This window comes from Dipteris shenzhenensis, chromosome 7, assembly GCF_047967505.1.
Source record: "Dipteris shenzhenensis isolate YYH24624 ecotype China chromosome 7, Dip_SZ_1.0, whole genome shotgun sequence".
NCBI lineage: Eukaryota > Viridiplantae > Streptophyta > Polypodiopsida > Gleicheniales > Dipteridaceae > Dipteris > Dipteris shenzhenensis.
In genome coordinates this window covers 47,116,750-47,132,451 of record NC_141602.1, presented here as the reverse complement: position 1 = coordinate 47,132,451, position 15,702 = coordinate 47,116,750, and positions in this window count along the sequence as shown.

The following is a 15,702-nucleotide window of genomic DNA, read 5'->3' as shown; positions in this document are numbered from 1 at the left end:
TTATAACAGTTTTGGCAAGACCACTACCTTGGGATTTGTCTTTGCAATGATGTTATTAGTTTGATAGTTACCAAACTATGGGTGGACCATTGTAATGGTTATTGCAAGCCTTAAGATGCATCTTGTTGTTGTTCCCAAGATAGAAAATGAAATGGAAAGTCTTTTATGCAGCAGTGACTGCAATTTTTGCCTCTAAAACTCTATGTACAATGAGCTCTTCACAGTCTCTTTCTGTTCTGACTCAATTCCTCTTGTGTATAGGTAAATTGTATAGGTAAATCTGAAGTTTTCACTATGTTCTATGCATGAAAATAGAGAAGTGTTCTACGTTGTGTTCACTTGCAACATATTAGGCGATCCTACTACATGTTCAACTCCCGAAAGATGGATTACAGTGACATGAAATTAGGGGTAATAAACTTCACACACCTATTCACTTCCTACTGCTTTCGAACTGATTGACAACGATATTTATAATTGAGAATGGGACATTAAAAGAGAATCTTTTATGCCAAGATACCACACCATACTTTCCTCCCTCATATGAGAATGAAGATGGTAACATCCCAAGTGATATTGTAATGAAGCATAGGGAGAAGGAAAGGATCAGTAGAGGCTATAATCTCAACGAACCGGTCTGCACCAAAGAGAAGAGTGATATGTTAATGAAAGAAGATCTTGTGGCTCAACATGACATGAAATTATATATATCGAGGAGTTTGAAGGGGCTGATTGGGTCAGATGGGTAGATTCCGAGGAAACATTACACCTCCTTCATAGACACCTTTACACTTAGCTCAAAACACTCTACAAACTATCATTAGACATAGAGGCCTATAAATTTCAGTAGAGACATGATATCAGAGATCAAATACAAAAAGAAATGCACCTGAAATGGGCTTCGCGCTGATATAAGTTTCGTTGAAAACAGATAGACGGTTGAAGAGATATGGACAGTTTACTAGAAGGGAGTAAAAACTATCATGAAAACAGACTGTCAGACACAGAGACTCATAACATTTTGCAGCAATATCTGATTCAAGATCTAAGACATAGAGACATGTGCCTTAAAGAGAGCTTTGTACAAATATATGTTTCGTAAGAAACAGAGAAGCGGCTAAAAAGTTATGGATAGTTTACTAGACGGGGGTAAAAACTGTCATGAAAACAAACTGTCAGACATAGAGACTCATAACTTTTTGCACTAGTATTTGATTTAAGATTTAATTACATAGGAACATGCGCCTTAAATAGAGCTTCGTGCTGATATAAATTTTATTAAAATTGGACTACCGAGCAAAAAGTTATGAGCAAAACACTAATCGGGGTTCAAACTGTCATGAAAATTGCCCTCCACCCATGCTAAATTCGTCTGAGCAGGATGCTCCCTCAAGACTCCACCTTTATCAACAATCCAACCCTCATAGATTTTGCCTAGAAGAGGGGAATAATTTTACATGGTGGCTTGGGAAATAGATGGACTATGTGTGTACAATGACCGGCCGAATAGAAAGAACTTTTAAGGCTTTGAAAGAAAGAAAAGCGAAGAGACATTCAAGAGAGAGAACCTAAAGTGACCCTCATTACCAATAGAGTGAGAATACACTCCAATGCAACTCAAAACACTATAAACACAAGGGAGAAGAAGAGTTTTCATACATACAAGAGGGAGCAGAAGCTCCAAGACTACTCATAGAGAGAATAAACTAGAGAGAGATGGACTCAAGAGTCTACATAAGAGAATATCTACAAGAGAGAGAGAAGGCTCATGGAAGAGGCTTGGGGAGACTAGAGCTACAAAAACATGAGGCCTAATGGTGGAAGAGATTGATGAACAAGGGAGAGGAGGGCTCCTTTTATAGAGATTTTGTCACCCTCCTTCACCCATTTACAATTGCTGCCTGTAGATGCTTTTCCCCATCAATCACATAAGCCCATATGTCACCATCCATGTCCTTTTTGGCTACTCTTGCCATGTGTCCCATCACAAGATGCTCAAGACTCTTAAAATATTGAGAAAGTCAAGAGTCTCCCCACATGGAGCCCATAAGGACCCTCTCTTTTCCACATGTCCACATCCTCCTTATTTCACATAGGAATTCTAAAAGGATTCCTCTTAACTTCACACTCCTCCACATGCCTTCGACACGCTTAGCATGTGGCCTCTCTTATATTATTGGAACACATGGACATGAGACCACCTCTTTATATGACTCACTCTTCCTATTTTCTAAAAACTCCATAATATCCCATACACAAATAACTCTCACCCCATACCAAGGTATTTATAATTCATACCTATGGTATTTACAATGAGCCATTCCACTCATCCTCTCAATCCCATACAATATCATAGAAAATAGAAATAAGTAAGAGCCGCTAGGCTATCACTTGATACTCAAACTCTTATCAAACATAGAGAAAAACAATACCAATGCCAAATTAAAAATATCAATTTTTGGCGTAACATATTTCCCCCCCCCAGCAGATCCTCTCTAATGACAGAGAGGGTTTGTTGGCCCTCAAGGTGATCGAGCATAGAAGAATTTAAGGCGATACTCATTGGTGCATCCAGGTATCACCATGCCATCCACATCCTCAAGCTGATAGGTTCCATTCGTGAACTTCTTTTTGACTCGATATGGTCCCTCCCATCGGCCGATAATCTTTTTGTCTAGCCACTTGTCCAGATGGCCATCAAATCTCATTACCAAATCTCCTTCTGCAATATCTTTTTTCTTGCGTAATTTGGTGTCAAAACGGGCCTTGCATATTTTTTGAGAAGATTCCAAGTTTTGTAAGGCATGTAATCTACATTCATCCAAGGCTTCTAGCTATACCAAGCATTGAGCATAGGCATCCTCCTGTCCTTCTATTCTTGCAACAGTAGTGCGAAGACTATGTATCTCCAATTCAATGGGTAAAATGGCTTCTATTCCATACACTAGTTGGAATGGTGTAAACCCAATAGCTAGCTTGTGTGTGGTCCTGTAAGCCCATAAAACTTCTGCCAAGTGCCTATCCCAATGCCTTTTCTTGGTGTCTACAAGCTTTCCCATTGAATTGCACAACAATCCATTTGTTTTCTCAGCCAAGCCATTACATTGGGGATAGTATGGTGTGGACATGCCATGATTTATCCTTAGCTTATGCACCACATCTTCAATTAGTTCATTTCTAAAAGAGGTTCCTCCATCAGTGAGAATTTCCAAAGGACAACCAAAGCGTGAACAAATTTGATCAAAGAGAAATTTTGCAACTATTCTTGCCTTGCTATTGACTGTGGCCTTGGCCTCTGCCCATCGAGTCGCATAATCTGTGGCCACTAATAAATAATGCTTGCCTTGAGATGAGCGAGGGAGTGGTCCCACAAAGTCCAACCCCCACCTCTCAAATGGTCCATATGGTAGAATAGGCTTTAAGGGCCCAGGAATCAACTGTTGCCTTCCAAACTTTTGGCATACTTTACAACTTTGACACCATTCATATACATCCTTATGGAGGCGTGGCCAAAAGTAACCTGCATTAAGAATTCTCCTAGCTATGCTTGCTGAAGCAAAATGACCATAGCATTCATGACACATTTCTAGGATTCTCCTAGTCTCCATGGGATGAACCACCCGACGGAGCACCTTGTCTTTTCCCAATTTATAAAGAATGTCATCAACAATAGTATAGGGACAAGCCTTCCTTACCAATCTCTGCTTCTCTTGTGGAGTTAACCCTCGAGGAAACATGCCTTCTTCCACATATTGCTGAACATCTTGCAGTTCTGGCCATCCAGTGTCTACCAAAGAAACCACCCCCCAGTCTTGTACTACAATGGCTTGAGTAGCTAACTCATCTGCCCTTTGATTTTATTTTCTGTTTATATGAACAAACTTGCAAAAATCAAATTGACTACATAGTACCATAGCCTTTTGATTAAGCTCCTTCAAATGAGGACTTCTTGTCTTGTAATGCCCTTGCATTTGCTTTATAATAAGCTGAGAATCTCCTCTTACTTCCAATTCTTTAACTTGACTTTGAAGACAATCCTCCAGACCAAGAATCAAAGCATTATACTCAGTTGAATTGTTAGTTGTGATACCTGGAAGCTCTTGTCCTCTTGCCCATACTTCATGACCTTTAGAATTCATCAAGACCATCCCCTCGGCTCCTTCTTGGCGTGAAGGACTAAAAGCCCCATCAAAATACAAAACAAAAGCTGTTGGTGGTATCTCTTTTATCTTTAATGTTCTCCTTACATTTCTTTTCTTCTCCTAGATCCTCCCATCCTGTGAGCAAATCTGCCATAGTGGACCTAGTGGTATTTTCAGTGACAAAAGAGAAAGAGAACTCTTGAAGCTCTGACAACCATTTTGCAAATCTCCCCCCAGGATTAGGCTTGCGAACTAGATATGCTAATACAGACTGAGAGGTAAGGAAGAAAAATGGTCGAGGTAATAAAAAGGAGCGAAACTTCCTGACTGAAAACACCAAAGAGAGAGCTTGCTGCTCCATTTCTTCATACCTTGTTTCCACATCTTAAGCTGTTAGCTAGCATAATAGATGGGTTGCATTCTACGTGCCTCTCCTTTTTGTAGCAATACAACACCAACTGAATGCAAAGATGCACTTGGATTTACATAAAAGTCTTGAGACCAATCAGGGGGCTTCAATATTGGGCCCTTACTCATGGCCTCCTTAAGTTGCTGGAAAGACTCTTGTTGCTCCACACCCCATTGGAAAGAAACTCCTTTTCTTGTCAACAAGTTCATGGGATGCACTATCTCTGTGAAATCATCACAAAAGCATTGATAATACTTGCTCTTTCCTAGAATTTTGTGAACACCAGTGACACTCTCAAAACTTGGCAATGCCGTGATTGCTTGGACCTTGTCAGGATCCATTTGTAGGCCTTCTTGAGACACAATATGCCCCAACAAGACTACATTTGTTTGAGCCAAACGACGCTTGCTATGATTTAGACACCCTTTTGCTTCATCAATCCTAGCTAAGGCCATCTTTAACTTCTCCATGTGATCTATGCACCGAGAATAAATGCGAAAATCATCCAAAAACACCCTTATGAACTTTCCCAAGCAAGGCTCAAGGACTTGACTCATGAACCTTTGAAATGCAGTTGGTGCATTGGTCAACCCAAAAGGCATCACTCTATAAGCAAAAACTCCCCAAGGTGTGACAAATGATGTTTTCTTTAGATCTTCCTCTCGAATACGAATTTGAAAGTACCTAGAATACCCATCACATACAGAATACATCTCATGCCCTACTACTTGGTCTAGTATTTCATCTTGGAATGGCAAAGGAAAATGATCCCTCTTAGTGCATGCATTCAAAGGACGAAAGTCCATACAAACTCGCCACTTATTTCCTTTCTTTGCCTGTTTAGCCATCATTACCTCTCTTTCCTCATCCCCTGAAGAAGCTTCTAACAAGGATACTTGTTTTTATTCTTTCTTTCTCAATCTAGGACACTTGGGGCGATAGTGACCTTTTTCATTACATTCATAGCAAGTGACCCCCCTCTTATCTCGAGGCCTATCTTCTCTCTTTGGTGCTCTAGGTTGTCGTGCATTAACCAAATGCAATTTTAAATCAGCAAACTCTGCCATCAATTGGGAGATATTATGATCTAACTGAGAGGACTTTGGTACCTGAGGAGTGCCCATTACCTCCACCTTAGAAGTTGAAGCTGTTGAAGACACAAAAGAGGATTCGATCTTTACAGAAGCTTCTTTCTTGGTTGCAATGCGAAATGCCTCCATGTATGTTGTTGGATCTTTACTAATTACTTTTGAGTGAAGATGAGGCTCCAAAGCCATAACAAATTTGCTCATCTTTAAGTGCTCCATCCCTGAGAGACTTTGAGGGGCCGATGATGCAGATGCCACAGCTCGCAAAGCTGCCCTTTCATACTTTGTCCATAAATTTTCATATTGGATTGCCAACTCAGAGACCATCTCACCCTCTCCTTGATAGAACCGGTCCAACTGCAACATCAAAGCATTTGGCGACTCCACTGCCCCAAATCTCTGCTTCATTGTTGCCACCACTTGGTCCCAGTCCTCCTTGGTAGAGTCTGGCAAGGCCTCATGCCAACTCAAGGCTACACCTTTAAAAAAATCAGGCAAAATCTCCATTCAATCCTTCATGGACCATCTAGAAAGCCAGCATCCTTGAACAAAATCCCAAAGATAAGACTCTGGGTCTTCCTCTTGGGTCCCTCGAAACACTTGAATCTTCACCATGATAAAACACAAAAAGGAAACAACAAGATCCAAATAATATTCCAAACAAGATCCCACAGAGCCTTAGTATACCAAGATCAACTTATTATGCATAACCACTTGTTGAAAACCCTCCACAATGTGATCCTCAACAAAATCTTCAAAAATAAGTGACCAACCAGCACCATGAAAACATTGTGTATACATGCATTCAAGAATCACCTTTCTCACAATTGGAAGTGCACATAACAGCTTCAAGATATTGTACTCTTCATCATTTGATAGCAAAAGAAGTTGAAAGCATTGAGAATCACCACTCCACTGTTATAGTCAAAAACTACCCAAAGACTCAACTCTTCTTCACACCAGGCTGCCAGTGCATGAAACAATCCCCAATCTATCATTGTGCCTGCTAATGGTGTTGTCAATTCACCAACATATTCAAGAGTGTAAACATAAAGGATATGATCATGGTGACTGTGCGAATAGCTTGAGCATCACCTTCATAATCTTCAAGTTCTCTTAAACGGGCTGCAATTTCTTCTAACGAAGTCCTTCCAGGCATCTTCTTTATCTCATCAGAAACACATGCTTCTACTAGGCATAACATGTAATCAAGTACACCCGAGACCATTTAGTAAGGTGGGATGAATCCAATACCAAACGTACCCGGCGTCTCCACCAAAAGATGTGACATGAAGTTGGGATAATAAACTTCACGCACCTCTTCACTTCCTGCTACTTTTGAACAAACTGACAAAGATATTTATCATTGAAAATGGGACATTAAAAGAAAATCTTTTATGCTAAGATACCACACCATACTTTCCTCCCTCAGATGAGAATGAAGATGGTAACATCCCAAGTGATGTTGTAATCAAGCATAGGGAGAAGGAAAGGATCAGCAGAGGCCATAATCTCAGTGAGCCGGTCTACGCCAAAGAGAAGAGCAATACGTTGTTGAAAGAAGATCCTGCGGCTCAACATGACATGAACTAATATATATCAAGGAGTTTGAAGGGGCTGATTGGGTCAGATGGGTAGATTCCGAGGAAACATTGCACCTCCTTCATAGACACCTTTACACTTAGCTCAAAACACTCTACAAACTGTCATTCGACACAGAGGCCTATAACTTTTAGTAGAGACATGATATTAGAGATTCAAATAAAGAGATGCGCCTTAAGATGGGCTTCATGGTGATATAAGTTTCATTGAAAACAAATAGACGGTTGAAGAGATATGGACAGTTTACTGGAAGAAAGTAAAAACTATCATGAAAACAGACTGTCAGACAAAGAGATTCATAACATTTTGCAACAATATTTGATTCAAGGTCTAAGTACATAGAGACATGCAGCTTAAAGAGAGCTTCACGCTGATATATGTTTCGTAAGAAACAAAGAAGCGGCCAAAAAGTTATGGACAATTTACTAGACAGGGGTAAAAACTGTCATGAAAAAAGACTCTCAGACACAGAGACTCATAACTTTTTGTAACAGTATCTGATTCAAGTTCTGATCACATAAAAACATGCATCTTAAAGAGAGCTTTGTGTTGATAAAATTTCATTAAAATCGGACTACCGAGCAGAAAGTTATGAGCAAAACACTAACAGGGGGCCAAACTGTCATGAAAACTGCCTAGAAGAGGGGAAGAAGTTTGCATGGTGGCTCGAGAAACAGATGGACCATGTGTGCACAGTGAGCAGGGGGTCAAACTATCATGAAAACGGCCCTCCACCCATGCTAATTTCGCCTAAGCAGGATGCTCCCTCAAGACTCCACCTTCATCAACGATCCATCCCTCATAGATTTTTCCTAGAAGAGCTCGGGAAACAGATGGACCATGTGTGCATAGTGAGCAGGGGGTCAAATTGTCATGAAAACGGCCCTCCACCCATGCTAATTTTGCCTGAGCAGGATGCTCTCTCAAGACTCCACCTTCATCAACGATCCACCCCTCATAGATTTTGCCTAGAAGAGGGGAAGAAGTTTGCATGGTGGCTTAGGAAACAAATGGACCATGTGTGCATAGTGAGCAGCCGAATAGAAAGAAAGAAAGAAAAGGGAAGAGACACTCAAGAGAGAGAACCTGACGTGATCCTCATTACCAATAGAGTGAGAATCCACTCCAATGCAACTCAAAACACTACAAACACAAGGGAGAAGAAGAGTTTTCATACATACAAGAGGGAGCGAAAGCTCCAAGACTACTTGTAGAGAGAGAATAAGCTAGAGAGAGATGGACTCAAGAGTCTACATAAGAGAATATCTACAAGAGAGAGAGAAGGCTCATGGAAGAGGCTTGGGGAGACTAGAGCTACAGCAACATGAGGCCTAATGGTGGAAGAGATTGATGAACAAGGGAGAGGAGGGCTCCTTTTATAGAGATTTTGTCACCCTCCTTCACCCATTTAAAGTCCATTTACAATTGCTGCCTGTAGATTCTTTTCCCCATCAATCACATAAGCCCATATATCACCATCCATGTCCTTTTTGGCTACTCTTGCCATGTGTCCCATCACAAGATGCTCAAGACTCTTAATATATTGAGAAAGTCAAGAGTCTCCCCACATGGAGCCCCTAGGGACCCTCTCTTTTCCACATGTCCACATCCTCCTTATTCCACATAGGAATTCTAGAAGGATTTCTCTTGACTTCACACTCCTCCACATGCCTTCCACACGCTTGGCATGTGGCCTCTCTTATATTATTGGAACACATGGACATGAGCCCACCTCTTTATGTGACTCTCTTTCTATTTTCTTAAAACTCCATAATATCCCATACACAAATAACTCTCATCCCATACCAAGGTATTTATAATTCATACCTATGGTATTTAGTGAGCCACTCCACTCATCGTCTCAATCCCATACAATATCATAGAAAATAGAAATAAGTGAGAGCCGCTAGGCTATCACTTGATACTCAAAGTCTTATCAAACATAGAGAAGGGCAATACCAATGCCAAATTAAAAATATCAAATTTTGGCGTCACAATACTATAGCTGAAACGTATTTGGAAGAAAAAGGCCAAGGGTAAGGCAAAGAACAAAAGTAAAGATGACAAGAGCTCAAACAGAGACCCTAGATTAAAACAAATGATAAAGGAACAATTACATAATCTTAGATTGTCACCCAATAAGGACAAGATATCATGTGACTACTGTGGCAAAGATTATAGAATCTTAGATTGTCACCCAATAAGGACAATTATAGAATCTTAGATTGTCAACCAATAAGGACAGGATATCATGTGACTACTGTCGCAAAGATAATCATGACAAAGAGAAGTGTTGGTAGAGCCCAAAATTTAGAGGGAGGGTACCCCCTCACATTCAAGTAGCAAACAATGTAACCCCACCACTAGTAGTCAATCAAATTGGAGTGGGAGGACCAATGCAGCAAAGATTCAACAACATTGCACCAAGAAGACAAAACAACTAGAATTGGGGATCTCAACAAAGACCCAACACGAATCAAGTGTGTACTTACTGTGGTGTGGATGACCACATACAAGGTCCATAGTGGGAACTATGATGTAAGCATAAGGAGGAGAGGGGCATTCCAATTGTGCACTACAATGCAAGAAGAAAGCCAAATCCCCCACCCCAACCACCACCACCAAGAGTTAACACGATGTTTCTGACTCCCCTTGATGAATTGACAGAGCCAATGCAGTAAAAGCATATTCTCACTATCAAAATAGTCCATACAAACAAAGGAAGCCACTTATTTCTGAAAGTGGAACATGGAGGCATAGAATGCAAAAACAAGGGTGACAAGCTTGCGGCTCAAAAGGAACTAGATGCAATGGCAATAACGAGGTCCAAAGGTAAACAACCACTCCCAATTTTGGGGGAGTCCCCTAAGAGTGCAATTAAGACAATTGATTGAACTGAACAACAAAAGATTAGAAACAAAGCCCTAGAGCAAGTACTGCAAATCAATGCAGCCAGGAAGCTTAGATAGACAAAATGAGAAAACCAAAAATGGATCTGACTCTAACAACATAGTTACTTGACATCAAGATTCCAATAGTATTACCAGCAATTAACGAGGAAATCGTTCATACAAAAGATGCTAGAGCCTCACAATTGACAGGAGAAATAAACATAGCAAGACATCTGGATCGTGAGGAACAAGAAAAGTATAGTCAGCCACATCGAATCGATGCCCCAAAGGCACATATTCCAACTCCACTCCGACAGAAGTTGGGGAGTAATCAAACGGCCAAGAGCAACCATAGCCGAAACCCAATAACAAATTTGACATGGGATATACCTCACATGCATGACAATAGAGTAATCTAGAAAAAGCATAATGCCCACAGATCAACAAATGATAGTCAATCAGATGCCTTCTTCAAAGAATTACTGGACTCCAAAATCCAAATTACATTGGATCAGCTATTAAATTTGGTGCATGCATTTAAGGCACAATTACTCTAAGGCTTAGAAAAGTACAATTTCCCTAAGGTACCGGAAGGAATGCTTGAGGAGGAAGAGGAGGAAGCTACAAATATCTACACCTGAACTGTGGAAGAGGTGGATTACAGAATACCCACAATTGATATATTATACAAACGTCATACAATACATGATGTCCTTATTGATGGAGGATCTGGAGTAAAACATCTTGTCTAAATAATTGTTAAAAAAATTCTATTGTAATGAATTAGCTCCAACCCCATTCTTGGCATAATGGAATGAAGCCCACACTCTTTGCGACATTGTGTTGAGTTCTACTTTGGTATTCCAAGCAATTATCTCAAGTGTCCATGCTTCCTTGCACTCCACGTCCAAAAGCATGTCCTAACCTTGAAACCCATCCTCTCCCTATCCTCTTCCCCCCTCCTCCTCCTCCTCCTCCTCCTCCTCCTCCTCCTCCTCCTCCTCCTCCCTCCTCCTTGCTCCTCCTCCTCCTCCCCTCTCCTCCTCCTCCTCCCTCCTCCTCCTCCTCCTCCTCCTCCCTCTTCTCTCTCTCCTTTCCCCCCATGCTCTTACATCTTCTTCCTCTCCCACTCCTATCCTCCACCTAAACCCTTAGTTTCTCAACCCTTATTAACCTCCATGAACCTCCTCCTCCCTCCTCCTCCTCCCTCTTCTCTCTCTCCTTTCCTCCCATGCTCTTACATCTTCTTCCTCTCTCACTCCTATCCTCCACCTAAACCCTTAGTTCCTCAACCCTTAACCTCCATGAACTACAAGGGAGACAAGTTCTCCACCATGTACTCTACCCTGAACCTTGGATCCTCCTTCTAGCCCTTGAACCTCTTCTAAACTCTGGAACCTCTTCTAAACTCTAGAACCTCTCTCTAAACCTTGGAACCTCCTTCTAAACCATGAACCTCCCTCTAACCCTTAAAACTCCTCCCCAATGAAGGTGAAAGCCTTTATTACCTCAACCATGATGATGCACATTCCTTTCACACATGCATGCACTATGTTTGCTTACCACACTTAAGCCTACGTCTCTCACCGGAATACGAGTCGAGGTTCTAAGCTACACGTATACTACAAACAACAACCCCGATATATCTGTAGGTGACAAAAAGCCTCAGAACCCTGCATACTGAGAAAACCTTGCTCTTCCTGTGCAAGCCATGGGAAAGAGCCAACATTTGGCACTTCTACCGGGGAGACTAGCATCTCAAGTAACAGGTAAACATACACAAGTATGTGTAAAAAATGAACTACTACGAACTTTCATAAACATAACACTCAAGAGCAAGGAGAGTAAAATTTTTTCCAACTCTAGCCAAACATATAAACCCCAAGCATCAACCTTGGGTTACAACCTTAAGAAAATTTCCTTATTTCTTAAAAATAAGCCACTTGATGAACAAATCAGGCTAGGTAATGGACACTAATGCGTAGAGCTTGCAATTTCAATCATTTCACCTTTTTACAGAAGAGCAATCCGAGCTAACCATGAAAATTTATTACTCAAGAAGAGTTTAGGGTTTATTCATAAACCTACACCCATTTCCTATAAAAACCCACTCCACCCCCTCATTCTTCTTATTTCACATCTAGCCTCCATCCTCTTTCCCATTCTGAGCCCTACGCAAGACACTCCTTCCTCTCCATCGACCACCACCCTACTCTCTCTCCATCGACCACCACCTGACTCCCATCCTCACACGATGAGTTATTTCGAGCCCTTCTCGCTGCTCCGATAACCTAGCCATCCACCCACTGTCCTTTCGCCATCAACAATCCCATTACATCAAGAAAGACTTGGAGAGCGTTAAGGTGACCATCTCTACCTCCCTTTGGATTTTCATCAAAGTTTTCCATCCCTCAAGTTTCCTCCACCCCCCCTCCCCCACCCCCAACCCCCACCCCTGACTCCACCACCCCCCATCCCCCTTCCATTCCCCCCCCCTTCGACCACCCCCCCTCCTCCACCCCCCTCCATCCCCCTTCTATTCCCCCCCCTCCATCCCCTCCACCCCCCCCACCCCCCCTCCATTTCCCCCCCACCTCTCCCTGTCTCTCTCCCCCCCCCCTCTCTGTCTCTCTCTCTCTTCCCCCCCCCCTCCCCCTCTCTCTCTCTCTCCTCTCCTCCTCCCCCCCTTTTTCTCTCTCTTCTCTTCCCCCCCCGTCCCTCCTCTCTCTCTCTCTCTCTCTCTCTCTCTTCTCTCCTCTCCCCCCCCCTCACCATCCGCTTCTCTCCCTTCACTATCCTAAGGGCTTATAGCCCTTGCTAAGCAAAGGGCTTAAGCCCTTACATTGGGGAAAGGCTGCCTTGCAGCCCAGTAGCCCGGCGGTACATTTGTAGTGCCCGCTTGATGGAACACGCAGTGCCAGCCAGCAGCGGCATGCGCCCATTTGGGTGGCGCTTCCACTCCCCCGCCATGCCTCATTGACTCCACTCGCCCGGCGTCCACCTCCCTAAGCCACCATTGCGCGACCGGCCTCCATATCCTCCTCCTCCTCCATCTCCTCCCTTCCTTCATCTCCACACTCCCCTCCCCCTCCTGCATCTCTAATGACCCTCTCCGTTCGGCAAAAAAAAAAAAACCACCCCTGAGACACTGCTGCCGCCCGCCGCACAATGCCCCCCCCCTCAGTATTTTTTTTAAAAATTCATTAACTAATTATTTTTATTTAAAAAAACCCTAACCTAACCCTAGGACTATCTCTTAGGTCAGTTTTAACCTAGGTTAGGTTAGATTCAACGTAGGTTAGTTAATTTAACTCTAGGTTAGTTACTTACAGTTAGGTTAGTTTAGCTGTGAGTCAGTTAGACTAACTGGATAGTTAGGTTAGCTTGATTATAGTAATATTAGCTCAACTAACTATGGTTAGTTTAGCTAACTATAGACAGTTTGATCCACAGTTAGGTTAGGTTAGACTAAGTTAGGTTAGAGTACCTCACAGTTAGAATAACTAGACAAGCTAGTTAGACTAACCGAAAGTACCTCAGTTACTCACCCTTAGTTAGACTTAAAGCACATTCACACCAACCTTAAGACCAAGGGACCCCCCCCCAAAAAAAAGGCCCATTTTACCCCTACTTCAACCCTTCATATCTCACCTGTTTGGGACACAAACTGGACATCGTTTGAACCACCATTTCACACACAAAAACACCACGCTAAGGGGCATTTTTCCAGCCCATTGCACACCATCTAGGCATCCCTAGCACTCGTTAATTTACGCCCCTGTGTGGGCCTCTTTTTGCACTAATTTGCTTGTATATTTCTACCGTGACCTCCGATTGACGATCCATCTGCAACAGCACATTTCCCTATACACGTGGGACAATCCTAGGCACATTATTAACACGACAGTCCCTACAACACTAACACATCTCTAACCGCCCTAACACAACTACATCAACACCCGCACTTGTGGCAGAGACACCCTTTGCAACTCTTGCCCAATCTGCATATAGCTATGCTCCGACCAACACCTCTGACACCAATGCTCCCCAAATCTACATACACCTCCGCTGCAGCCAATGCCTATGATAATACTCTACCCTGATTCCCCCCTTGAAATTCAAGAAATCCCTTTAACTCCTCCACGACACAACATAGCCGGGTGCCGTTGCGACAATGAGGGAATATTGACCTCGATGTGGAGGCTAACAATTTCTTTAATTGCAGAAATAATAACAATCAAGGCAGGCGCCCTGTAAGCAAACTTGAATTTCCCAAGTATAATGGCAGGGGCGATCCAGCCCGATTCCTCTAGCATTTTGATGCTGCATGTCGAGCGGGTGGAGATGAATCCAATGAAACCAAGGTGGCCTGGTTTCCAATGGCCTTAACCGATGAAGCGTCAGAATGATACCTAGACCTCCTAGTGGAAGAGAGAGCCACATGGGACTTGCTTCAAATAGAATTCAAGAGGCTCTTTCAAACAGAGAGACTACAAGATGATCCCGCCCTCCAACTCAGCACGATCGAACAAGGTACACACATATTTGGGCAAGATGGAACGCTTAATCACCAAATGTGACCCATGCCCCGATGCAAAGTACCTCACGGCCTGGTTCATTGCAGGACTAAGGAAGAAAATCCACAAAGACATGAAAAAGATTAGCAGTTATGAAACATTTATTACTACTCATGTGGCCGCCATTGACATCGATGATGGCATGATTGACTCTGACACCAATAGTGATGATGGAAGATCTAGTGCACGAGATAAGCGCTCTAAAAATGGAAGATCCAAGTCCACTACCGAAACGTCTAATGAAGATCGCCTAGAGGCCATGACCATGAATTTGAAAGATGAAATGATGCAGGCCATGGAACAAAAGCTTCACTTTTCTCAGCCACCACCTCAGACTTATCCACAGTGAGAAAATGTATGGTGCCCACATTGCATGGCCAATCACACAACAAATGAGTGCCCCATCCTAGGAGCCAGGATCACTGCACAAAGCAAATCCACTGCCAAGGTTGTGGTGCCATATCTGCGTCGTCAGTGGCCATGATGAAAACAATTGCATTTTCAACATGCACAACAACCCACCTCAACCTCAATAATACCAATCGGCACCCATGTGAGTGTACAGGCAATTGGCACTTGCACAAGCGCCCCCAACTCCGAGGCTAAATTTTGTTCCTGTTTGGACACAAGTCCCACAATTACTCAAGAATTCGGATCCACGACCATATCCAAGAGCGCCAAATCCAGCTCCTCAGGCAGTTCCAATACAACAACTGCAAGCCGAGGAAGTAGACTCGCCATTCAAGTATGAAGCAGAGTACCCATTGTACTATGTAGAAGGCACAGAGGGTCTAATACCACTCTATTCAAATCAAGTACGACCCAAAACATATCAAGCACCAATCAAGTGCTACAGTCATGGTAGCCCCGCTACTTTCCAACCACTCTGCAGAAATTGTGGCATAAACACTTATTTCATTAATTTTGGACTCATATGTCTACTTTTGGACTATTCCTTAAAATCCTTCCCAAATGAAAAGTTTACTTTATGAA